At 39.8% G+C, this 25,341-nt stretch overlaps 1 protein-coding gene across 3 annotated transcripts in view; it reads right to left on the bottom strand.

Moving 5' to 3' along the window:
• MGAT5 (alpha-1,6-mannosylglycoprotein 6-beta-N-acetylglucosaminyltransferase) overlaps positions 1–25,341 on the bottom strand; it is a 112,137-nt gene that overhangs the window by 64,933 nt on the left and 21,863 nt on the right. The gene's annotated exons all lie outside the window — the stretch shown is intronic.

Here is a 25,341-nt window from a genome sequence, read left to right as displayed (position 1 = left end):
GATTTGTGTATAGTTTACACCTTAACCTTTTGTTCTCCTGAATATATCCTGCAAAGCAGAAGAGGTTTAGGATCAGAGTCTTCCTTATCTGAGGTGGGCTACCTTTCCAGGTTGACCTTCAATTCCCTCTATAGCACGTGCAGAAACTGCCTTCTTGACCACTGGATCCACTACTGGTCTCTTCCACTCAATCCTCCAGAGCCTGTCTTTGCATGCAGGGGAAGTCCCTAACTCACTGAGGGTTTGAGACCCATCGGCTACCTTTACCTGATTTAGCTGGTCTGGTTTGAAAGGTAAAAGTAAAAGGTAAAGGACCCCTGGATGGTTAAGTCCAGTCGAATCTGACTATGGGGTGTGGCACTCATCTCCACTTTCAGGCTGAGGGAGCTGGCGATTTGTCTGCAGACAGCTTTGCTGGGTCATGTGGCCAGCATGACTAAATCGCTTCTGGCACACAGAACACCATGACGGGTACCAGAGCGCACGGAAATGCCATTTACTGCTGGTTTAGCCAGGGTATGGCTGCTGTTTCAGGCTGACAGGTTCTAGGAGCCACAGGTGAGAGCTGAGTGCAGGGTGGGGACAAAATGTGGGACAAACTATCCCAGAAGGAGCATGATGTGTCCCCTACCAAAAGTACTACCCCTCCCCTAACAGAAGTATTCAAGCACAACTTATGCACCCATGCACAGCTGCAGTGTTGCTACATGCACATCCCCACACCATCCTTAGCCAACGGGTCAATGGTCAGCGATGACAGAAGTCGTGGCTGAACAGCATGTGGAGACCTAAGGCTGGGGAAGAATGCTGTAGATAATTTGGAAAAGAAAGTTGTTTCCACTTTCATCCTGTGATATAATGGAAATATAGTTTAAGCTTATCTTTTCAAAGAACATGCACAGCCTAAAATCAATGAGTGACTTCCACGAATAATTAGTTCACATTTTGTTAATCATTTGCTTATATAAGATTAGTAGGATGGTTTATTGTCAGTCCTCTTGGCAGAGACGGTGGCATCCAGCTGATGACTTCAGATGTCACCGAAGTGCAACAAATTGTTAGTTGTTATTGTATTTTTACTGCCAAGGAGAGGGAGAGATACTTGTGGGATTTCCTGCCTCAGCTGCCAAAGCAAATTGCACCTTGAGTCCCAAGGTGCAAGGGCAGTGGTGGGGAGAAGACCATTTGCTGCTTCACCTCAGGCTGCAAGATTAAGTGATCTAGAAATGCTCTCAAATACAGAAAATAAAGAAGAGACCTTGGGTCAATCCTGTTCCCCCACCTATACATCATAAAAACAGCTGTTCTCCCACATCTCCTCATGGACAGCCCTCATATAGTCACACTCCATTCTTCTCAGGCTGCTCTTGCAATGTTACATGCCATGCTGAAGTCCTTCCCTTCTTAATGTCAGATGGTACTCCTTCTTTATACGGTGATAGCTGCCACCTCCAACTTTCTAACAAAAACCGCTACTGTAAATGATTAAAAATATACTATGCAGAGAGATGAGAGGCAGATGGACTGAAGGAGGCTAAGCTCCGAGTGCTAGGGTCTATACCTTTCATGCACACACACACGCACTTCCTCCCTCCTAAATAGACATGTATGAGAACTGACAAGGGTAGACGTTAAGATAATGCAACATGAAATCACTTTTAACCTTGAGCAAGCAATGTAGTTCTATTTTCGGGGCAGGGGGCGGGGAGAAGTCTCCTTTGTGCTTGGAGTGCTGCTGAACAGGCCTGTGGCAACACCCATGATTCTAACAGATACAGGAGTCCTTGGTTGCACTGAGCATCTTGAAACCTCTCCAACTTTCTGTCAAGCATGCCATCTTATATAGCTTAGTCCCACAGAAATGAATCCATCAGCAGACACTTTTCTCATGGTGTGATCAACCATTTTTCTTTTTTCTTTGCTTGTCCCTGAATCATCATTTGTGTGAAGATAAATGGAGGCTTTAAAACAACAGGCGCTCCAGAGCCTCTCACTATTTAATATCCTGTTTACAAAATCTGAACAGAACCTTCCCAAACTTATGGTCAGCCTTTAATTGGCCAGTAATAACAACAACAACAGAATAATAGGCAGGAATGCCCTTTCAACTGCCCCCTGAAAAACACTTCACCTGCCCCAAATGTTCTCCCTTCGTCTTCTAGATTTGAAGAGTTGGCAGAAGCTGGCTTGAGGGCAAGTGATTCCTATTTTCAGGATGTCATCTCAGTGGGGATTGTAGTCTCATGATTTTCCATGTGACATTCAAGTAGGGTTACAATGCCTTGTTCTGGATCTGCAAAAACTAATTTGGTCTAGTAGGTCCCATCTGTGATATGGAAATCATAGGGCTTTTTATATTGCTCTATCACTCACCAACTACTACTACTCTACTCTGCTGAAAGGTGCTAACATAGAGTCTTCCCATCATCCGGCAATGCAGGAAAGCAAAGAATGAGAATGGGAATGGCCTGCAACTTCTGCTGTGATGCAATGTCATGGATTAGAGGGAATGTGTTGCTGGCAACACACTTTTCAGCCTGCCTGCTACTTCTTCCCACTAACTCTACCTCACCAAGGGAAAAGGCTGCAGAAGTGATGCACTTACCTATTTAATGGTCCACAGATATAAAGTAAGTCAGACTTGCTGGCTTCTGGAGAAGATGTTTGGCTACCAAGCTGAAATTTATGGCTCCCTGGATAACAGTTGTTTTCAAGTGTGCCAGGAAACCCTGAGATTTGCAGTAGCTATCAGGGGTTTACCCATGGGGACAAACTTTTCCAAGTTATACTTTTCCTTCAACATACTGAACACTTCCAGAACCCTTTGTAGGATAAAGTAGCTCCTCAGCATACATGTTGATGTAGAAAGCAGTCCTACAACTACTGACAGTTCTGTGAGTTTTGTTCATGAAATAAACAATACTCCACTAAGGTTCTAAACAAATACCCCAGATTTCATTTAAACTAATAATTATAATCAGATTGACAGCATAACATAGCATATGTCTGAGACACAGCTGGGTATCTGTATAGTTACTAAACTGATATAGCTCCTGGGGAAAAGTTAAATTTGTTGGGGTATGATGTGTGTAGACAAAAGCCTCACAATAACTCCCAGAGGCAGTTATACGATAGTCACAGTGGAGCTACTTGAACCCCCTTTTTCCCTGCTGCTCTTGATTTGCTTAACCACCTGCCCATATGAATTTGGAGCCAATGTTTTCTTCAGAGCTTGGTAATATGGCAATTAAAAATCATCATGAGCCTCGCAAACCAATCAACTCTTGTGAGAGCTTAAAATAAAGAACTGAGGAAGAAAGGTAAATAAATTCTGTTTTTATCGCCCTAAGGAACATAGGAAGCTGCCTTTTACAAAGTCCGACTATAAGTCCATCTAACACATTCTTGTCTACACTGTGAGGATAAAATGGAGAGGGGGAGATCCATGTATGCCAAGTTGAGGTCCTTGAAGGAAAGTTGGAATACAAATGTAATAACATAAAAATAAAATAAATGAAGGTTTATAAGAAGGGGGGGGGGGTTCTTCGTGAATTCTGATAAACACAAACAAGATGAGGAAATTCTCGCTAGACCAGAGTGGACTGTCCTGGAACAAGGATGCTGGGGCAGTGCCCCTAGGGAGAAGGAAGATTGCCCAGTTCAGGAAGTGAACACCTGGTGGAATGTAACACAAAAAAGCAGGAGACATGCTGTGTATTTGGAGCTACAAAATCAGCTCCATCCCCTGATCTTGGACACGAATTCTCAGTCAGAGGAGCAAGTACAGTGCAAGGTTGAACTAGACGGGGTCCCTTCCGACTTTACAATTCTATGAAACACATGTAGCTGTGGGTAGATATTTTCAGTGATAAAGCTTGGGGGAGGGTGTAGATTCATCTCAGAAGTGCATCTTTTATTGTTATGAAAACTCCAGGAAAAAAAGTATTTAACATGCCATGGGACTCATTTGTGGGAAAAAATTCTTCCCTTCATTTTATAACATTTATTAGACAGAAAATTAAAACAAGCATTTTACTGGTCAAGTTCCACACTTTCCCAACATTTGATGGTTTTGCCAAAAAACAGCAACGGAAGCCGACTACCTAAACTAACATGACAGTCTTGAAATTTTTCAAAGGAAAACAACCACAACACAACCCTGCCAAAACTGACATCAATTTTAAAAGGGGGCAGGAGAGGAAATCAGCCTGCACAAACCCTGTTTACATAATTAATGCTTGAGCTACCAAGCATAGCCATAATTTGTGGACCTCTGATTAAGTCTTGGGTTGTAAGGGATTCAATATCAGCATGGTAATATAGAACAAGGAAAATTGTATGGCCCTGAGCATCCAGTTCTTGTTAAGCCATTTTATTTCCACACAACACGTATCTGTGGAACAGGGATTTTAAAAAACAACAACATAAAAAACCCACCCACCACTGCGACATATACTATTTTCTAAGGATGAAGATCAAGGACAAAGCCACAGGCACTATAGTGATACAAGATAGGACAGTGTTGTCAAAGCTGAACAATAGTGACAATAAGATTAAAGACATTGAAGACTGGTTAGAGATGCAAAAGAATAATACAAAAAGATGCAAAGGCTTGAAAATGAGTGAAGGACACATTCATGCCATTGTTAGAGATAACGCACAGCTAAATTTGTAAGAAATCTCCAACTCGAAAATCTGTGATTACATTAGTTTCCTGCTGATTGAGCATTCAAATGAAATGGTTAAAATGACTCTTGAGTTAATACTCAGAAGTAGCTCTACATATTTAAGAAGCAACAGGTCAACAAGAAAGATGGCCCAGGTGAAAATTGTTCCGTTCAAAATCCGAGGAATTAAGAATATGGCATCTACATGTCAAATACTGTGACAGTTAAGAACTTTGGATACAACTAAGCCGAAGTTAAGCGTTTCTCAACAAAAGGAATATGCACCATATGCACAAGTCTCCCACTGAAACTCTTCCTTTGGCAGAGGTAGGATGCCTCTGAATGCCTGCTGCTGGGAACCACAAGTGAGGAGAAAGAATACTCCTGCACTTAGGGCTTGCATATGGACTTCCTGAACTAGATAGCTCACTGGCATCACCCAGCAGTCTCTTCTTCTGTTCTTAAATCAACAGGACTTTAAAAGATCTTATGTCCATTTTAATTAACCATCAAAAGCTGTTCCTTAAAAAATCCTACACCCGGGCTAGAAAAAGCCATTCAAAGGCTTTGATCTAAAAATATATACCAATCTGCATACTATATATATAATATAAAAAAGAAAACATTTGTTTACCTTAGTGTTAGTCCTACTGCTAAAGTAACTGATCCTGTTCCATAAGATTAAAAGAAGCACTAACAGCAATTTTCTGCCAGCTGAGCCTTAGCTTTGAGCTGCTCATGACGCCTCCACAAAAGAAATATTTAAAAGAGAATCTTATTACACAGGTCTAAAAATAAATTGCATTTATGTTTTCTACCAACTGTAAACAATTTCATATAAAAAGGATGCTTAATTTAATTTATTTCAGAAGAGTGCACCAGAAGCAGATGACATAATATGCTCTTTTTTCCATCATATGCAGGGCAGATTTGCAGAGCAGAGAGTACATTACATGCCACAAATCTGGTTAACAGCACTTTAAGTACTTGGGTGGCCTCATCCTGAGATATGCTCAGTAGATACGACTTCAATCTAACCCAAAATGTAAAATGTTAAGATATATACTTATTATAGACTCTCTCTCTCTCTGTCTCTGACTCTCTCTCTGTCTCTGACTCTCTCTCTCTCTCTCTCTCTCTCTTCCAGACTGATCTAACTCTTCCAAAAGCTCCTAACAATCGCTATGTGGATATGAGGAAAGCAAACTCACAAGTGCAGCTGGTTTTCAACTACACCAAATGGCGAGGTGTTTTCACCTATGAACCTGCTTCCTGCATGTTCAACCAATTGATTTCAATCCCTCAATCAGCTATTTCAGCTCATGGATTCACTTTACTTAATTTCTAAGCAACCCAATCATTTTAATGCATATGTCGCAGGGCAGGGAGGGTGGTCGTTCCTACCATAAAGCTACCCTCATTTTGTCAGTGCAACCTGGAGAATGGAGTGTGGCAGAACACATGCCTTGCCTGCAGAATGTCCCAAGTTCAATCCCTGGCCCAGAACTCTGGAACGGCCGTTGCCATTAAGCATAGATAATACTGAGCTAGATGGAACAATGGCCTGACTGTGCAAAGCAGCTTCATTCGTTTGCCTGCTGAGTCATCGCCACATCCTTCCTTCACCATTGCCCAGCCTTGCAGAAACAAGAGATAGCTGTACTCCTACCCAGATAAATTGCTACAATACACAGCCTCTCCCTACTATCATAATGAAAGGCATTTCACTTGAATATAGGCACCTTGGAGGGCTGCCACCAGGCTCATGGCTCAACAGCACTCAGGCTCACCCAGATTCATAGTTTGCAATACAGCTTCCATGCAGAAGGCTTTTATGCGGCCATCATGGTTTGTACTGGGCAGCCAAAATGATGCCATCCGGGTGCTGCTGAATTCCCAACACCCATCAGCCCCAGTCGGCAATGGCCAATGGTCAGGAATGATGGGAGTTTTAGCCCGACAATATCTGAAGGACACCGTGTTGGCTACTCTGGTTTATGTGACTGTACAGGTTTCTTTCTTTTCTCCCTTTGCATCCTCTGACATGCCCCGATGAGGCATATCTTTAACTCTGACCACTTTAAAATTCTACATAATACCACAACTTTATTTTGGCTTGCTGTCTGTCCTTAGAAGCTACTCATATCACAACATATACACAGACACAAACACACAAACACAGAGTGTGAGTAAATGAAACTTTCAGATCAGAATCTACTTCCTCTTCCCCTACTCTACCAGCTTCTATTACATGAAGTTTAAAGAATTACCTGTTTTGGCAACAGCGAACCATTTTGACAGCCTCTCTGATTTTTCTAGCTGATATCATTAACTACAAAACAGAGCTCCTCCATTTCCCCTATACTGGCACTCTCCCCAGACTGCCAGACAGTTTAGGGAATAAGCAGAAATCTTTTACTGCCTTAGGAAAAAAAATTGAATCAAGTAGGAAAGAAAATTGATTTTAATGACTAGCTGGATGAAAAGCTACTCTTCTCAAAACAGAACTTCCCAGGCTCACTTACTGCACAGTTTGGAATGAATTTTACACCAACCTGAGGATTCCTTAAGAGTGTAATCAGTTGCTTCTACCTGCTAATATAAATTAGTTTACATCTTAAGCATAGCTGCACCAAAGTTGATGCAGATGCCACCCAGGGCTTACCAGTACTGTGCAAACCTGGAGGCTCCTGGGGAGCAGCAAAGCTCACAACCACTTTTACTGCTCCTTCCTGGTCTTTTTTTAATATATACTCCCTGGCTTTGCTGAACTACGCCAAGGTTTGGCTTAGCATGTATTCCAAACTTGGGTTCATGGTTAAGATGTGTCTCACTAACCAGGATCTATAGCCAAGATTTATTCAGTAACCATTACTGAACTCATCAAATACAAATGCTTTGTTTCTAAAGGAAACTTAAGTGTAGCTTTTGCAAATATCATTTATGCACTGCACTTAAGAAAACACTGAAGTGTAGAACAACGTGCAGCTGGCTTCAGCATTCCTAACTGGACAGAAAAGTGCTGTGGACATTGGTGCCATTTCGAAACCAGCATGAGTGCACTGCAAACATGAGACAGAGAAAGGGAGAGGCTGAGAGAGAGTAGGCAAGCTTAGTTGTTGCTAGAGCAGAACCTGAAGAAGTGGAGTTGGACTCTTTAACATCCTTAGTGACTAGCTCTATCCAACCCCACCCTGTGATTCCAGTACCTCATCATCAGCATAGATTGGAAGTCCTGTAGCCATAGTCTTTTCCTGCTGTCCTTCTTCCAAGAGCTCTACTCATTCATTTCCGTAAACAATGCTTCATGTAAGATCTCATTTCATTTTTTACATTAACGAGATAACTTAAAGAGAGTAAAATATTTATTGGCATCTCTGGCAGGAATAATTTCTCATTCATGCTGTTACGCTGACAATACTGTTAGTTTCACATGCCCAAGTCAGTCTGCATTAACTACCGATAACTTCAGGAAGGTATTGCAATAGAAAGTTACTGGTAATAAAGGTTTGGATTTAAGCTTCACAATCTATGGTTTCAGATGGCATCTGAATTGATCCAGAGGTAATGGCCTGGAGAAAAATGATTACCTGTTGTCCGGGAGTAGCCATTTAGTTAATAATTCCAATGAAGCTAGATAATTTAGCTGCCATTCCATTGCTTAAAAGTCCTGTCCCTGACCCTGCTCTCTGCACTGACAAGAGAAATGGTGAACTAGTTCAATAATATGTAAGTCAAGAAGTATAGCTGGGGCTGCAACTTCCAATCCCTACAATTTGTGTCAAAGGGGAGGAGGGGAGGCAGCACTCAAGCCAAGCTATTAATTACCTTGTTAAGACTGAAACTCTAGATACAGGAATAGATATTAAGGAGTCCTCTCAAAGAGGCAACATTTCCTGCACACCCTTTAATAAAATGCAGGGAGACCTGTAGCTCAACTCTCTAGTTGCTCATGCCTTTTGCCCTGCAGTTTGCAAGCAAAGTCATGGTGTTTTTTTAAAGAATCAAAAATTTCCATAAGAAGATATCAAACAATTTCATGTGCAATAATACATTGCCTCTTGATAGTTGCAAAGTCTAGACACAGGGTACTTGCTATTATTATTATTATTATTATTATTATTATTATTATTATTATTTATGTAATGCTTTATACAAACACTGAAGTCCTGATGCAACTCATGGCCGCAAAAAAATAATAATTATAATGAATATATCTGTTTAAAAAACTAATACACTAAAAATATCACTCCTGAAGATCAATTACAACACAGATTATTTCTTCCCTGCTTCCAAAGGAATATCACAAAAACCAACACAATACCAGTGGCCATTTTTGCCTGGGAAAATAAGAACTTATTTCCCTGGCATCCAAAAGATGGCAATGTCTGCATTAGGTGAGCCACTCTTGGGATAGCATTCTACAAATGGACTGCTGCTGAATCGTGACAGTCACCTAACCTAAATATGTTAACCTCCACTCCAATATGGTTTGGATAATTCTCATGCACACAACCAGGTGGCCATTTTTAGGGGCGCAAGTTCCACTTTCCACACATAGTGCTTCGCAGAATAATACAGGCAAAGATGCAAGCAGGTTGCCATCAAAAGCTGTACATTCACCACCCATGTGACTAAGAATCCAGAACCAACACTAAACTGAATAAGACTGGTGTAAAAGTAGCAGTGATGCTTATACATGAACTTGAAAAAGAGCCTTAATCTGTACAGCCAAATGACTAAGCAATTAGGTAACAGGGCCACTCTCCATGCAATTTGTTAATTTTTCCAACGGCATTTCACCACACTAGAAAGGGACTCCACTCATTTAGGAAATTATTGTTTCCTATTTTTTATAATTATTTAAATAATTATTTAATGCAAATGATTGTTTGGCAGCAAGAGTTTATTGAACAGAGTTCCATAAACTTAAGGGCAAATCATAAGGCAATGGAATAACAGGAGCAAAGACCCCTCTTTTAGGGTCAGGCAAAAGGCAGATCAAGATCGACTTTTATATCTTTTTTTCTAATACAACAAAGTATTGTCTCTCTAAATTCAGCTGCTGGAAGAAAGAAAGCTTACTGTACAACCAGAAATAGATTTGTGTGCCAACAAATCAATAACTTACTTTTGTTACTAGAAACAAATTCCTGGGTTCAGATGTGCTCAGACCCACCCACTATCCACAACCTGACTCTCGCTGGTGGATCTCAAGTTTCTATTTAAAACAAACCTGAAAGTCTACCCACTTCTGCCCTAGTTAATCAGATCAAGGAGACAACTGGATCTGGAAGCTTTTATCAAGGTCAATGACTCTCACCTGACCTGTGAATTCCTGTGCATCTTCTTCTTCTTGGACTAGAGCTGGGTAGCAATTTATAGAATGAATCTTTGACTGACAGCCCAGAGAACCCAGGGTCAGGAACCTGTTGCAGTCATGTACCTAAAATCTCTATATCTGCAGGAGGTTAGCCTTTTATAGCAACAACTCTAAAGCTTACAGATGGAAAGCCAGTGATTGCACAGTACAGCAGCGTGTTCTTATCTGCACACGGTAGCCAACTCAGTAATCACCACAAAAAAAACTGTACACCATTACTTCCTCAAATAAAGAAGCTTGCATACAATGCACTTGCAGACCTCTCATTTTAACACAGATGGACATGAAAACCAAGAGACTTCCCACAAGTCAGTATCTAAATATTAGAACACAGTGAATTTTTGCTCACATAGGAAAAACCAATTCTCAGCTTGTATGTAAAGCATACTTATATACTTTGATTTACAATTTTGTAGAGCAATTCTGTCAGCAGTTTCTTGTTAAAGTAGATCATATTTCATTTACTGGAGCAATACCATCACCTCTTAGCCTAACATACCGGGTACATAAATATAATAAGCAAGTTCTAGTTCTCAGGAGCTGCATTTTCAGTGCACTTCTCAACTGATAATTTTCCTTGACTTTACATTCTCCTGAAACTGTTGAGATTCCTGCATTGTAAAGAGTTGGCCTAGAAGCTCCCCGGATCCCTTTACAACTCTACAATTCTATGATTCTATGAAATAGTGTTGCAACTTAAAATTTCACAACTTGATCCTCAACATGTCTTGTTGAAACTTAGTGGAAATTGTTTTAGTGGGACTTAGTAACAATGTTTAAGATTGCACCCTTAAAATGCAACTTTGTGAACAGATATTTTCAATTCATACTTGGTTAAAATCTTCAAGGCAAGGATGTTCAGAGGCATCAGATTTTTCAATGGAAGAAGCTTGAGAGTCCATACCAGTGCCGGATTTATGTATAAGCTAAACAAGCTATAGCTTAGGGCCTGGCTCTCTTGGGGCCCCACAAAAAATGTAAAGGGGAAAAACCACTGGATGTACATTTCCAAAATATAAGATAAAAAACAAATAAAATAAAACCTACATGCAGATAGAGTGTTTTGTGTTGTGTAGGTTCCTATGATGTAAGTAATGGGCCCCGCCTGCTATATAAAGGGCCCCGTTACCTTCAGTAGCTTAGGGCCTCATCAAACCTAAATCTGGCCCTGGTCCATACTCATAGATCTAAACAAAGCAACCAAAACTACACCGAATAAAATGATTCCTTAGTTTGAATCAACTGGAATACACTCCTGAAATTGCTGCCAGTGACTTTTTCATATTCAGTAACTGAATTAAGGGTTAGGGTGAATTTCCTTTGCGGGGAATTGGTCATAAGTGACTTCACAAAGGTTTCAACCCTGAACATTTTCAGTGAAGATAATTTTTATTTGTAAGATAGAAGGCTTAAATTAAAGCCATAATGAAACCCCAACACTTGCTAAAACACCTTGAACCATAATTTACTTTGTACTGGGCATTTTTATAGGTCTGCTGTAAAGATCAACACTTGGAAGATTGCTTTAAGTGTTTAATATCCCCCCATCGCTTTTTTTGTAATGATAATTCCAAAACTATTCATTCTCTATACATGAACTATACATGAACCACATAACCTCAAGACAGATGGATTTAGTCTAATTTATAATATGTATCATTATTGACATAAAATGGAAAACTAATCAGTGGCAGTGGCTCTGCTTGAATCCTAACTAATATTTTTTTAATGCAGAGTTAACACTGCCACCCACTGTAAGTGGAACTGATCAATACTGCACTTATTTTATTTTGCTTTGGGGAGGGGGTTCTTCCAGTTTTATACCAATCAGTGGCATTTCAAGTATTTTCTTTGCTTTGCTTTTGAAATATAAACTACTAATTATAGAAATGCATAGCGTATATACCCCAGTGGTTCATGCTCTTAGATGAGAAGTATTCATCTTGCATTGGAACATTGTAATTAAGGCATTAATTTCTCTTCATTGATGCTTGTTCACCTTTGTCCATTTTCTCCCAGAACTCCCTTGACACATACAACCTATGAACAAATCCTCACAACACATGCCTCTTTCTAAGTGGAATGTTATTTTCACAGCTCCTGCTTATCTAAACAGAATGCTGATTACTTTAACAGAAGAACGGTTTAGTTTGAAAGAAGGAAAGCATATACTTGAATAACAAAGAGTTGTAGTGTTAGAAGGGACCCTGTGGGTCATGTAGTCCAACCCGCTGAGATGCAGGAATCTCAACTAGATCATACATGACAGGTAACCATCCAACCTCTGCTTAAAAACCTCCAAGGTAGAGAGTCCACCACCTTCCAATGGAGCCTTTCCACTATCAAACAGCTTTTACCATCATAAGGTTCTTCCTAATGTTTAGTCAGAATCTTCTTTCTTGTAACTTGAAGCCATTGGCTCAGGCTCTACCCTCCAGAGCAGGAGAAAACAAGCTTGCTCCATTCTTCATGTGACAGCCCTTTAGATACTTCAAGATGGCTATCATGTCTCCTCACAGTCTCCTCTTTTCCATGCTAAACATACCCAACTTCCTCAACTGTTCCCCATAAGACTTAGTTTCAAGGCACATTATCATTTTGGCCTCACTTCTCTGCATACGTTCAAGCTTGTCAATATCCTTCTTAAACTGCAGAGCCCAGAAATGAACACAGTATTCCAAGTGTGGTCTGACCAAGGCAGAAGAGAACAGGTCTATTACTTCCCTTGATCAGGACACTTGATCTGCAGACTATGGACTAAGTACAGTAATGAAGAACCCACACAATAACATTTCCAAGTGCCTTGAGGAAATCTATTACTGGTGTATTTTTGCTACTTAAAACAACACAGCTGTTGGCAAGCAAAACCTTCACTTTTTGTTCAAATGAGCAGTGCTTTCACATAGTTCTTAAAAAGTGATCCTAGTATTTGGACCACTGTCAGGATTCTTACAGTTATGTGGCAGTAGTTTAGATCCTTTTCTTGAAGAACATAGATGCCCAACAAATAAATGCCCACCCACTGCAGGCAGTATGCCTCTGAATATCAGTTGCTTGAAACCATAGGAGGGGATAGCGCTCGTGTGCTTAGGGTCCTGTTTGTGGGTTTTCCATAGGCATCTGGTTGGCCACTGTGAGAACACAATACTGAACTAGATGGTCCATTGCCTGATCCAGCAGGCTCTTCTTATGTTCTTAAGTGTTTGGATGCATACATAGTACCCAAGAATGGATCTGCTGTTTTGGTAGCTAGCGCGTGAAGACTAAAAATGCCCTATGTAATAAAATCCACATTCATTTGTGTTTGTCAAAAACATTAAGCATTATGCAGGCAAATTTGCTAAGGTTTAACACATTCTGATGAGGTCTCAAGATCTCATACTCTAATTAATCAACTTCCCTTCTGCCATTTGTGCACTTGCTTCTCTCTTTTTATCAAGTAACCAATGCTGCACCAGGACACATGCCCTTAAAAATATATGACAAAGCTGATAAATATTCTGCAGGAGTTGCAACAGCCAGACAACTGTCCCATTTTACTGACTCATTAACATGGCACAGCTGTCGCCACACTCACTAACAATGCTAGCCTCAGGGGATCTGACAAATACAGGTCATAGTGAAGGTAAGGCGTAAAAGATTAGATGACAAATCTAAAGGGGAGAAATGTATTACTCTCTGCATACCGCAGGTTCTTTGCTGAAAGCTGCAAAGCCAACCAGTTTTCTTTCCTTGAAACATTCTTTCACCAAAACACATAGCTTTGTGGGAGCTGAGAACATATTTATTTATTTTATTTGTAAGAGAATGTCTACCCAACCCTTCATCATATGGTCCCAGGGCAGATTACAATATAATAAAACAGCACAATAACACAGCAGTAGAACCAATTCAGCACAACTTATGGAAGCAGATAAAAAAATATAGCACTCTAAACACACAAGGAGTCACAGCCTGGGCAGTAACTTACAGTAATGACAAAATCTATAGCAACTCCAAAAAGCAAACAGATGAGTTTTCACCCAGTGCTGGAAAAGTTATTTATTTATTAAATTTATATCCCTTGTTCCTCTCAAAAGAGACCTGGGTGGCAAGCAACCAAACGACAAAACAAAACAAAACTTAAAAACAACTCCAATATAGATGCAGGCTAGGAAATATATCACCTTGTCTTCAGTAGGTGCTGAAAAGACACAGGATCTTATATTCATGGGGGAAATAATTCCACAAGAGTAGGTGCTACAACACTAAATGCTTGATTGCTACATTGTGTGGAACAGACCTAATGGTAAGATGATATCTGCGGGAGGCCCTCATCCGTAGAGTGCACTGATGAACTGGGTAAATAAGTGGTCAGATGATCTTTCAGGTTTCCTGGTGGTCCCAGCATAGGTTTCTTTACACTAAAACCAGCATGCTGAACTTAACTCAGCACATAACTGGCAGCAAGTGCAATTCTTCAAACAGCAGTGTAAAACAATGTCTTGCCCCAGTAAGCAGTTGAGTCAACATATTTTGCACCAGCTGCAGCTTCCAAACCAAATGGCAAATGCACTGGCCTTGCTCATGCCTCTCTAGGAGTAGGGAATTCCCAAAGTGGGATACCACTACTGAGAACGCTCTGCATCTCATGTCACTGAAGAATGTTCTCTGCTGAGTGATGTAAGAGGACGAGGGGCTCACCTATAGATCTAGAAGCACAGGACAGGCTGTCACAGGGAGAGGTGCAAGGTCCAAAATCATTTAGGGTTTTGTAGGTCAACACCAGCACCTCATCCGTATTTCTGCAATTTCTGCTACCCACACAGTGTGACTACAGAAATAAAAGCACCAATATTGAAAAGGCCGTGGACTTTCTCATATGAGCAACAGGCAGAACTATGACCATGGAGCAATAGAAGCTTGGGGAAGAACCCTTGATTATAGAACATGCTCTACAAGCATATGGTGTTTCAACTCTGCTGAAGTTAAATAGGCCTGTGTCTTGTGAGTGCCTAGAAGGGAGCCTGCTTGGGAATCCTATGCACATTGCCTCAAGTTCTATGATGAAAGAAAAGTAGACTATAAATGTAATGCATAGCACACCCTCAACTCAGTTTCCCTTTCTACCCTCTCATGGACATCATGGAGGTACAATTAGGCAGGTTCAGATAGCAGCAGAATTCAGCCAATTCAATTACACTTACTTACACACACAGCAATAATACAGGGTGAGTCTTTTAAAATAGGCCCCGTGAAACATGTGTACTCTGTATCCACAGGGCCTCTTTTAAAGGACTCGCCCTGTATATTCTTTTCGCCATTTTTTTAAATCTACCCAATCCCATAAATGTAGCCAACAGGAGTACAAGCTAGACTGAGGGAACAGCAATTCTTAAAGAGGTTGCTGTTGAATGCGGCACAAATAAATAAAATTTGGGCAAGGCAGATGCTTGCAAGGTGAACCAAATCCATAAAAAGACTGTCAATGGGGAATAAGCAGAGGACAGGGAATAATGGAAAATCTCAGTTTACAATATTACCATTATTTATCACCAACATTAGTGGGACCAGTCCACCAATACCACCAGCATAGGAGATAGCAGAATAGTTACAAAATTGTGTAAGTATTTGTTTACTGAATTTGATGTAATAATTGGCAAGCTTTGCATAAACAAAGAATGGGGAATGTTTGACCCTCCAGATGTTGGACTACAATTCCTTCTGTCCTTAACCATTGGCCCTGCTGGCCAAGGCCAGTATAAGTTATAGTCCAACATCTGGAGGGCCACAGATTCCCCATCCATAGTATAAACTCATTTGCTATGTTCTGTGTCAGCAAACTAAATTGCAGGAAAGGTGTAGGAGGATATCATGGCAGGAAGCAGTTCTAGTTCTTCAAACAAACAAAAAAACCATTTTTAAAAACAAGTATCCCCAGCAAAGAATTTCTTATTTCAGGGAAACATGTTTATGCAACAAGATGTGTCAAAGTTTTCAAGGATGATTCAAGGTTTTCCAAGAGATTCTTTTTTATTATTATTCAGTAACCCTGCAGGTGTTTACAAAGACACTCTGCACTTAATCGAGCTCACATCTTGAGATAAATTATACAGCTATTGATGTGTGCTTACCATACCGAATGGCTCAACAGCACTGATTTACACTCAAGGAAAAGAGTTTTAGCAGAGAGCAATACCAATTGTGCCACCTCAATCTGTGGAACACAGAATTTCCCAGGGATCTGCTGCTGTCTATAGGTTTGAATTAACAAAGGATGCAATTTCATACACACGAAGTAAGACAGCTAATAACTCTGCAGAAGTTGAATTCAGTGAGCTTAATGAGTACATAAAAGAGAGTTTAAGCATCAAGGACAGCTCCAATAGGACAAGATTAGTGTCTCAAATGAGTTTTTAAAAGAGTGGGGAGGGGAAAGATCTAAGAGCCAAAACTGAATGAAAGTGTTTATATTAATGATGAAACAACACAGAGAACACATTCTGCCATGTACACAGTTTCTAAGAGAACAGAACCAATGTGCTAGGAAAATGCTTCATGTGCCATATTATTTAGAGGAGGGGAAAACATTTAGCAATGCAGCACCATCATGGAGAGTAGATAATCTTCTGGGGCCATTCTGATTCATAGTCCTACTCAGATAGGGTCTATGTTAGTCACTACAAGAGCAGGGCTTTTTGTGGCTGCCACGGGAGACTGAACTCTTTTGTCAAAGATATCTCCTTAACCTCCCCTCTGACATCATTTTGTAGAGTTCTTTTTCCAATAGCCTTTGACTTCATTTTAATGTGGCTGGCTCCCAATTCTATGTATTCATTCTTCCTGCTATTTATTAGAATTGTTCGTATCATAATATTTTATTCACTTGGAAAACAGATTTTAGCACAGAAGGACAGGCCACAGGAATTTATTCTCTCCCCCCCCCCGCCCCACCATACCATTCCCACTCGTTCAGAGGCCCATCCAATGTAAAAACTGGGTGTCATTTAAAGCATGCATATTTGTCTAGAGGCTTCCTGGTTCATCTGTTCATGCCCACTGATCCTGCTGACCTCGGAGAAAGAGCTCGGAGACTGTGGAACTATGTTTAACATTAATACATATTCAGGAGCCATCGTCTGAATATTGCATTGTTGCTTCATCGGTGCAATTTTGCAGCCCTGACTTTGCTGCCACCCCAACTCTACATTATCCAGGTACGTGGCAGTGCTGCTGCTATAGGGAACATGGTTCTATAGCACTGCCCTATCACAGTGACTACTCCTGTCCCTGGGCATCTAAAATAGGAGTATTAATTCTAAGCTGCTGGAGAAAACCCTTTATATGGAAAAACATGTAACAGAACACAGTAAATATAAGGACTATCCTCTTTAACTTTGGCCAACCATACATCTATCACTTTATGTTGCCCTCAGATACTGCAAGTTTCAGAGACAGAAAAGTAAAAAAATGAGAAGATTGACAGTTGAAGATAGAAGGAAGACTGGCAAAATGAATGTGAGGCCTTGCACAGATCTACACAATAAACATAAATTATAAAACACTGCAAATAGTTTTGAATTAAACCAAGCTATAGCTCTACAGTCTATAAAAGGTCTGACGGGTTCATACTCAAACCTTTGGCTGTGAACATTTATCTTAACCTTTTCTGGCAATTTCCCCCACCAAAAATACTTTACATCTTTATCTATAAAAATAGAAAAAAACTGTTAAAAGGAGTCAGAGAACTTCCTAACAAAAGCCACGACATGCCTTTCTTAAAATGTATCTTTATACAAGTTTTTCCTCTTTGACATTTAGCTTAAGGAATCTTCTTCTGACCATTCTATATTGGTCAGAATATAGATACAGTAGTCAGAATATAATACAGTAGTTCTACAAGTCAGTCAGCAGGCAAAGCTTTTACTACTTTTTTTAAAAAAAGTGCTCTTATTACAAGTTTAGAACAGGTTCACAAATTAGAGTTTAGCATTACGTTAGGAGCGTAAGCCCCTAGAACAATGGTTTATTTGCTTAGCATTTCTCTACAGTACTTTAAATGCATCACATCACTAACAAATACATCCCTTCTGATGTAATTCAATAAGGTCCTGGGAGTCCAAACCAGAAGAGTCAACAATTGGATTTTCACTCATTGTGAATGTGCAGCTGTCAACCTAATTATACTAATTGAAGCTTCATAACACTATAATCTAGTGCAAGAGATGGTGAATACAAGAGTTTCCAGCTGTTTAGAAATACTAGTATTTGTTTCTGTATTGCAATTGGTCGTAGTGGAATGTGCTAGCCTGCTGCTGATTTCTACAATGTAAGTAAATGCATAAGCTGAATTCCACTGTGGATATCAGGAACATATCATCAGACAAAAGGAAAATCAGTCAGGCCAGATGTAGATTAGACTTGGCTGTCTCATCACAGTTATTAACTTCTCTATGATATTTTGGATTTCCCCCCTAAAGGATTTTACAGCTTAGGGCCTGTTTACTTGGAGGATCACTTTAACCGATATGTGCCCACTCAACTGGGTCAATCTGTGGAAGCGGCACTTTTACAAGTGCAACTACAAAAAAAGTGCTAAAAGCCATGCAACTATATCAACTTTTTAACAATGAGAACTTTAAAGTGAAGTAGGAAAAAAATACTAAAATTGCAAAGACACTCTTGGAATTAAGGTTTGGAATGGCTTTTCTTTAATTAAACTCTTTTTTTCTAATGTAGAATATGATTATCCTACTTTTGTTTTATATTTAGTAGCTTTTTGGAGAGATGGAACTGTCTTCCCAGTTGCGAAAACTGCAATGAGGGCCTTGAGAGGCTTTTGAGGTTGTGAGTTTACGGTTGGCATGTGTTCAAAAGCTACTACAAAGCATTTGCAATTTTAAAAAAACCCACACACACACCAAAAACCCATGTTGCATCTGTACAGAGGCCAGTCTAGTTGCATAACAGAGAAAATTATTTGAAAATATAATCAACAAGACCACCTCCCTTTCATAGGATCATAGAGTTAGAAGGAACCCCAAGGGTCATCTAGTCCAACTCCCTGCAATTCAAGAAACTCAGCTAAAGCATCCATGACAGATTGCCATTCAACCTCTGCTTTAAAAAACCTCCAAGGAAGGAAAATCCACAACCTCCCAAGGGAGACTGTTCCACCGTTGAACAGCTCTTACTGTACAGCGCATTACCTTCATTCAGCTAACATCTGGTCCTTGTGCAGAGATAGTGGGAAGCCAGTTTAGACTTTGGGGTAGTGGGGGAGCCAACAAAAAATACTAAAAGGAGGACCCAAGCAAGTAAAAGATGATGCAAACAAACCAGAAGCAAAATTAACAAATTGCTTTGCTACCATCCATGAAAAGCAGCGAATCCACAAAATGAACTCTAGAGACCCCTCTCTTCAGCTCAAGTGGCAGACTATTATATAATACACTGCACTTGTAGCTTGGGAACCAAACAGATTGCTGTGGTTCTGCTTTAACAAATAGCTTATGTTGCATAGTATATGGTGATGTCATCACTCAGCAGAATGAGGCCAGATTATGTTCCCTGGGAGGATCAAGTATGTATTATGTCAGTAAAAATTATCCGAAAGCAGGCCATAGAAACACAGCTTTAATTTATATAATTACTGCAAGCCAGATGGAGGATGCCTACTTGTTTCCTATCTAAATTCTTATGCTTGCTTCTAAAACAGTTGTGATTTCTATGTACAAATCACCTCAGTGCTAACTTAGGTTTTCACTATTGTACTGCCTTGCTTATAGTATTTAGCATGGGTGGCTTCAAATGAATATAACAGCAACAAGAAAGAAACTCAACCTTTTTCTTAACCAAGTATTACAGCCCTTTAACCAGCAACAGATCTGCTTCGGTTACACAAGAGTGACTTACACTCTATGAGTACTGACCTCATTTTAAATCTACTTGCTACTGAAGTGAGCTCTCTAAAGTATTCAGTAATTCAGCTGTAGTTGATTGAAGAAAAAAAATCAAGGAAAATGTACAAGTGTAAAATATATTGATTCAGACATTCAACTTGCACTTAAGCAACTTGCACTTCCCACCCTGCTCCCATTAAAGGAATGCAACAAAGGTTTCTCCTCTTTAAGCGGGGGGGGGGGAATGGGGGGGGACAGACACCTACATTCTCATTTAACAGTTATAGCCCAGATCTACACCCCCACCACTGGCAGAATACTGATTTCGCTCTGCAAGTAGATGGTCCATTAAGGAAAACATCTCATTTCATTATCTCCCACTATTATTAACACAACAATCAGCTTCACAAAAAGGGAGCACCCAATTGTCACCACACAATTTTTAAAAGAAGGTGGAAAATTAACCTTAAGGCACCATTGTAAATAATTCCACAGAAATTTTGTAGCCCACCTACAAATGCATACCAGCATAAGTAATTTGTGGAAATTTAAGAGGCTGGAAGAGAAAGCAAAAGCACTGTCCTCTCATTTTCAAAAACCTTCTCAGCTGCTCACCTGGAGGCAATTCTTACTTGCGATGAGGCAAGTCACTATTTAACACTTGTCCCTTAGGAATCAGCAACATTGCACTTCAGGGCAGCTCTGATAAGCAACTAAGCCCCAATGAACTTGAATATTAGCATCTACAGAATAGCACGTCAGAGACTTGGAGGAAACTATGTCTGCAACTAAAATTTGCTAAACCAATCATTCTGTATCTTTCTGTGGAACAGGTTTGGTACATGATCACTAATTTCTGCTTTCAAGGTGAAGAATGGAGAGAGATTGAAATGCTCCTGAATTAATGGTTTTACAATTTAAAGAGACTGACTTTGTAGGGGGGTGGGCGTCTTCTTTAACATTAGATAAACTGATTTTTAAAAAAACACCTAGGAAAGCATTTAAAATAGCAAAAGTTCCTGTAAATGGATTTCTACTTGTCGGAACTAGTAAAACTCATGCAGCCATTTTCTAACTGATGAGGATGATCATAAAAAAACTGGTGAGTGTGTGTTTGTGTGCATTGTGTGTGTTGCAGTTAAAGAGGTATTTATTAGATGTTATCTTATTTACTACCTTCTCTTTATATAGCCAAAATAGCACCAACAAAGATGTGGGTATCAGCAGGATCAGTGTAACCCTAAGGCTTGCTTGCAGAAATGTATAATGATGATAACCATAACAATAATGCTGATTATTATAATACCAATGCTAATAATACCTAGAGGTGGAGGGCTCCAAAAGATTGTTGTTGTTGTTGTTTAGTTGTGTCTGACTCTTCGTGACCCCATGGACCAGAGCACACCAGGCACTCCTGTCTTCCACTGCCTCCCACAGTTTGGTCAAACTCATGCTGGTAGCTTCGAGAACACTTTCCAACCACCTCGTTCTCTGTTGTCCCCTTCTCATTGTGCACTCAATCTTCCCAACATCAGGGTCTTTTCCAGGGAGTCTTCTCTTCTCATGAGGTGGCCAAAGTATTGGAGTCTCAGCTTCACGATCTGTCCTTCCAGTGAGCACTCAGGGCTGATTTCCTTAAGAGTGGAGAAGTTTGATCTTCTTGCAGTCCATGGGACTCTCAAGAGTCTCCTCCAGCACCATAATTCAAAAGCATCAATTCTTCAGTGATCAGCCTCCTTTATAGTCCAGCTCTCACTTCCATACATCACTACTGGGAAAACCATGGCTTTAACTATACGGACCTTTGTTGGCAGGGTGATGTCTCTGCTTTTTAAGATGCTATCTAGGTTTGTCATTGCTTTTCTCCCATCCAAAAGATTAAGCATGATCAATACACATGAAAACCTGATTGACTATTAAGGGGAGAGGAATGGAATAAAATATACTAGAATGTGTTGCTGGCTAGCTGAAATCCTGAACAAACTCCATACTGCAGCTATTGCAAGTTGCACCACTGAAAAATAATTGTAAGCAACAATAAATAATGTAAGAGAGCAGGTAGACTATTCATGAATTTCTTCAGAGAGGAATAAAGGGGGGTGGGATTGTGCAAGGAACCTTTGGGTTTTTTTCTTTCTCCAATACAGATTAATAAACCACAAGTTTACCCTCTCTGCCCCACCCTAGCTGCACAAATCTCCGAAGATGAATTATCAGTTCAATATATCACCAGAAAACATGCTGGAACTAAGCAAAATAATCATAATAATAATAAATAAAATGTCCTTTTTTACACCATTCACAAAAGGTAGACACACTTGATATTTTCAAACTACAATGTTAGAATAGCAATCAGAGACTTCAGTGGCACTTTTAGATAATTTTTATCCAAAAACGCCACTGAAAAAGATGGTCTAAATCAAATGAGTGGAGCTTCCCTCCTGAATAGTTTATCAAAACCTTTCCTTCTCATTTTAAAATTCAGTGCACAAAGCCAAAAAAGAAAAGAAAAAAAGTGTATTAATTAGCTATCTTCATTTCGTCTTTCCTACACCACCTTTTCCCAAATCTTTTCCAGATAAGTATGATTACTGTATTGCTTGTATTTCAGGGGGCTGTTACAATCTAATCCTGACAATATTTATATAGCTGTCATGAGAATTTGTTTAACGGCAGGATATAAATACCTAAACTAAATAAAATGAAATGAAATTTAGGAGCCAGACTGACTAATATAACACCTTAAGGAGGAATAAAATTGGCAAGTGATATATTTAGCTCTATATTGCCTCCTCCACACAGAAAAAGAATGAAAATGCTTTCAAGTGCTTTCAAGTGTGGGAAGTGGCAGTGTTGCGTATACAGCCAGGCACTGGCACTCTAGCATCCCTGGTGTCTTTCTAAGAGAGCCTTTAACCTTGTGCCCCACAAGATCATGAAGTATGCAGGGTCAAATGGATGTTTAATTCTCCCAACTTTACTACTGGGACTAAATGAACACTAAGACAGCTGCCAACACAGGCTGAGTTACACCTGCAGTGAGATACTAAGTGTAGCAAGTAGAGGAATCCGACTAGGGTACTGTGACACACCACCCTGCCAGCTCTCAATTTCTGTCCACCCAACTCCCTAGAAGGGTAGCATATGCCCAGACAGTAGTTTGGATCAGAAGAAAAACAGAATGATATACAGTGGTTCAAAATGTCTGCCCAGATCAGAATACAATACTCTATATCACTTAAACTATATACAGTATATAAAAAATAGGTTTATCAATCAAAACACAGAACACATAAATATGGCAGACAATTAAATAAAGAAAATCTCTTATGTAACTGCCAAGTCTTGCCACAGCTGGTATAATAGGCATGTAGTTAATCTCTTATGGGCTGTGGAAGAAGCAATTGTGGAAACAGAAATCAATATCCTCCTTGGAAATGAAGAAGCATGTAATACTGATTACAGCTGAAGGCAATTTATCCAAGGTAGGCTAGGTTTCATATTTATAGGTTTTGTATGCAAAACAGACAGTTTGGCATGACCTTCAGGATATTAGCCAGGGGTGACACAAAGGTCAAGCAACACACACTTTGACTGTCAGGAAAGAAGACAGGATGAGGGCTGGGGCAAAAATAAAGGCCATATCCGACTTAGACATGATCTAGAATTACTGTAACTTAAGTCAGGGGTATGGAACCTCTTAGAGTCCAGGGACATGGAAACACAGAAAGCTGCTCTATATACCGAATCAGGCCAATGGTCCATCTAGCTCAGTACTGTACTGTCTACACCGTACATAAGCAACTCTCAGGATTTCAGACTAGAGTCTCTTCCAATAGTACCTGGAGACATAGGGAGTTGAATATGAGACCTTCTACATGCAAAGTAGGTGCTCTAACACTGAGCTACATTGTTAAAAATGGGGTTATTATATATATATATATATATATATATATATATATATATATATATATATATATATATGTATATATATATATATATATATATATATTGATGTTAACTCAGAAGTGGCACACAAGCAGAGCAGCCTTTCTCACCTGCCTTCCCAACACTGCCAGATACTAAGAGGGGAAGGAGCAGGGCAGCATGAGGTAGCATGAAGGGTTTGTGCAGAAGCTTGCAACTCTAGAGTGTCCTAACTCTGAGATCAACTAGCTAGAAGGGATTAAAAAGGAACAGTGTCACCTCTCTCTTTGTAGAGGAGAGCTCTGCTGGCAGAGGAGCACATCCACTGCATATGCCTTACTACACTTGCAGCCAGCCCAGTAGTCTAATCCACATTGACAATGACGCTTCTGCAAGCAACCAGTGCTAGGTCCCAAAATGGGCATTGTAGGGGTGGAGCGGACACAGCTTCAGATCTACTAAATCCAATCTCCCTTCATTCTTTGGAGAGGGCCGTGCATCTGTGAAACAGGAACCAGATTGAAAAATGAAGATACACACAGGGTAAGTCCAACCCCTTACACTTTGCACCACGCCTTGGGCAAGCCAGCAGAGCTTCAGAAGTGTGGTGTACCATCTGCCACATCACACATTCTCCCCCCAACCCCCACTTAGGATATTTCATGGCAATATTTTCATTTTCTAATCCATTCAAATTGTGTAACGCGTTTCCTGGAAGGTAAAAGGCAGAGAATCCACAGACTGTATTATATGATACGGCGGGGACATTTCAGGGAAATGATTGTCAGTATAACCCTGAGAACCACTTTATCTGATAAAGAGACTGTACAAGGAATTCCAGATGGATAAACACCCTTCAGAACTTACAGTAATGCTTCTTCTTGCTAGAAGGGAAAGCTTAATTTGACAACAGGAGAAAACAGCACATTTCATATTTCCAAGGAAGAGGAAGCCAATCATTCTGTTGCTTTTTACAGAACAAAATGCAAGCAGATAAAATAGGATATAAAAAATAAATTCTTTTTATTTAATTTTCCATAAACAGGTACATATATACATCTGAAACAAAACCAAGCAAAAATTAAAATAATAGAAACAGAAAAAAGCAAAATAACTTGTTAGTTTGACAGTACAGAGGAAAATTTGAATTAAATAGGATTTAAAATCTGAATGCAAAAGGTAAATTCACAAAACTTTTTAAATAAATCTTTTATAGACTAGGATCCAAAGAGCTATTTTAGGCGCACAGTAGGACTTGGCATGTCTAGCCAAACTTTTCATAGAACTATTTTTCTTTTAGCAGCAGACCTTTCATGGCATATTTAAACTGCTTATGAAACTCCTCATTTTTAAAGAAGTTTGCTATGTTTGACACACATAAACCCAAAGCTCCATTTGGAACCATTGGGATTAGAAGGCAAAGCCATTTCAAAACTGCTTCTCAATGGATTTTTTGGAGTTTTTTGTTTGTTTGTTTTTCTAT

This window comes from Podarcis melisellensis (genome assembly GCF_964234715.1).
Source record: "Podarcis melisellensis genome assembly, chromosome: 1".
Lineage (NCBI taxonomy): Eukaryota > Metazoa > Chordata > Lepidosauria > Squamata > Lacertidae > Podarcis > Podarcis melisellensis.
This window is presented reverse-complemented; position numbering and strand designations above follow the sequence as displayed.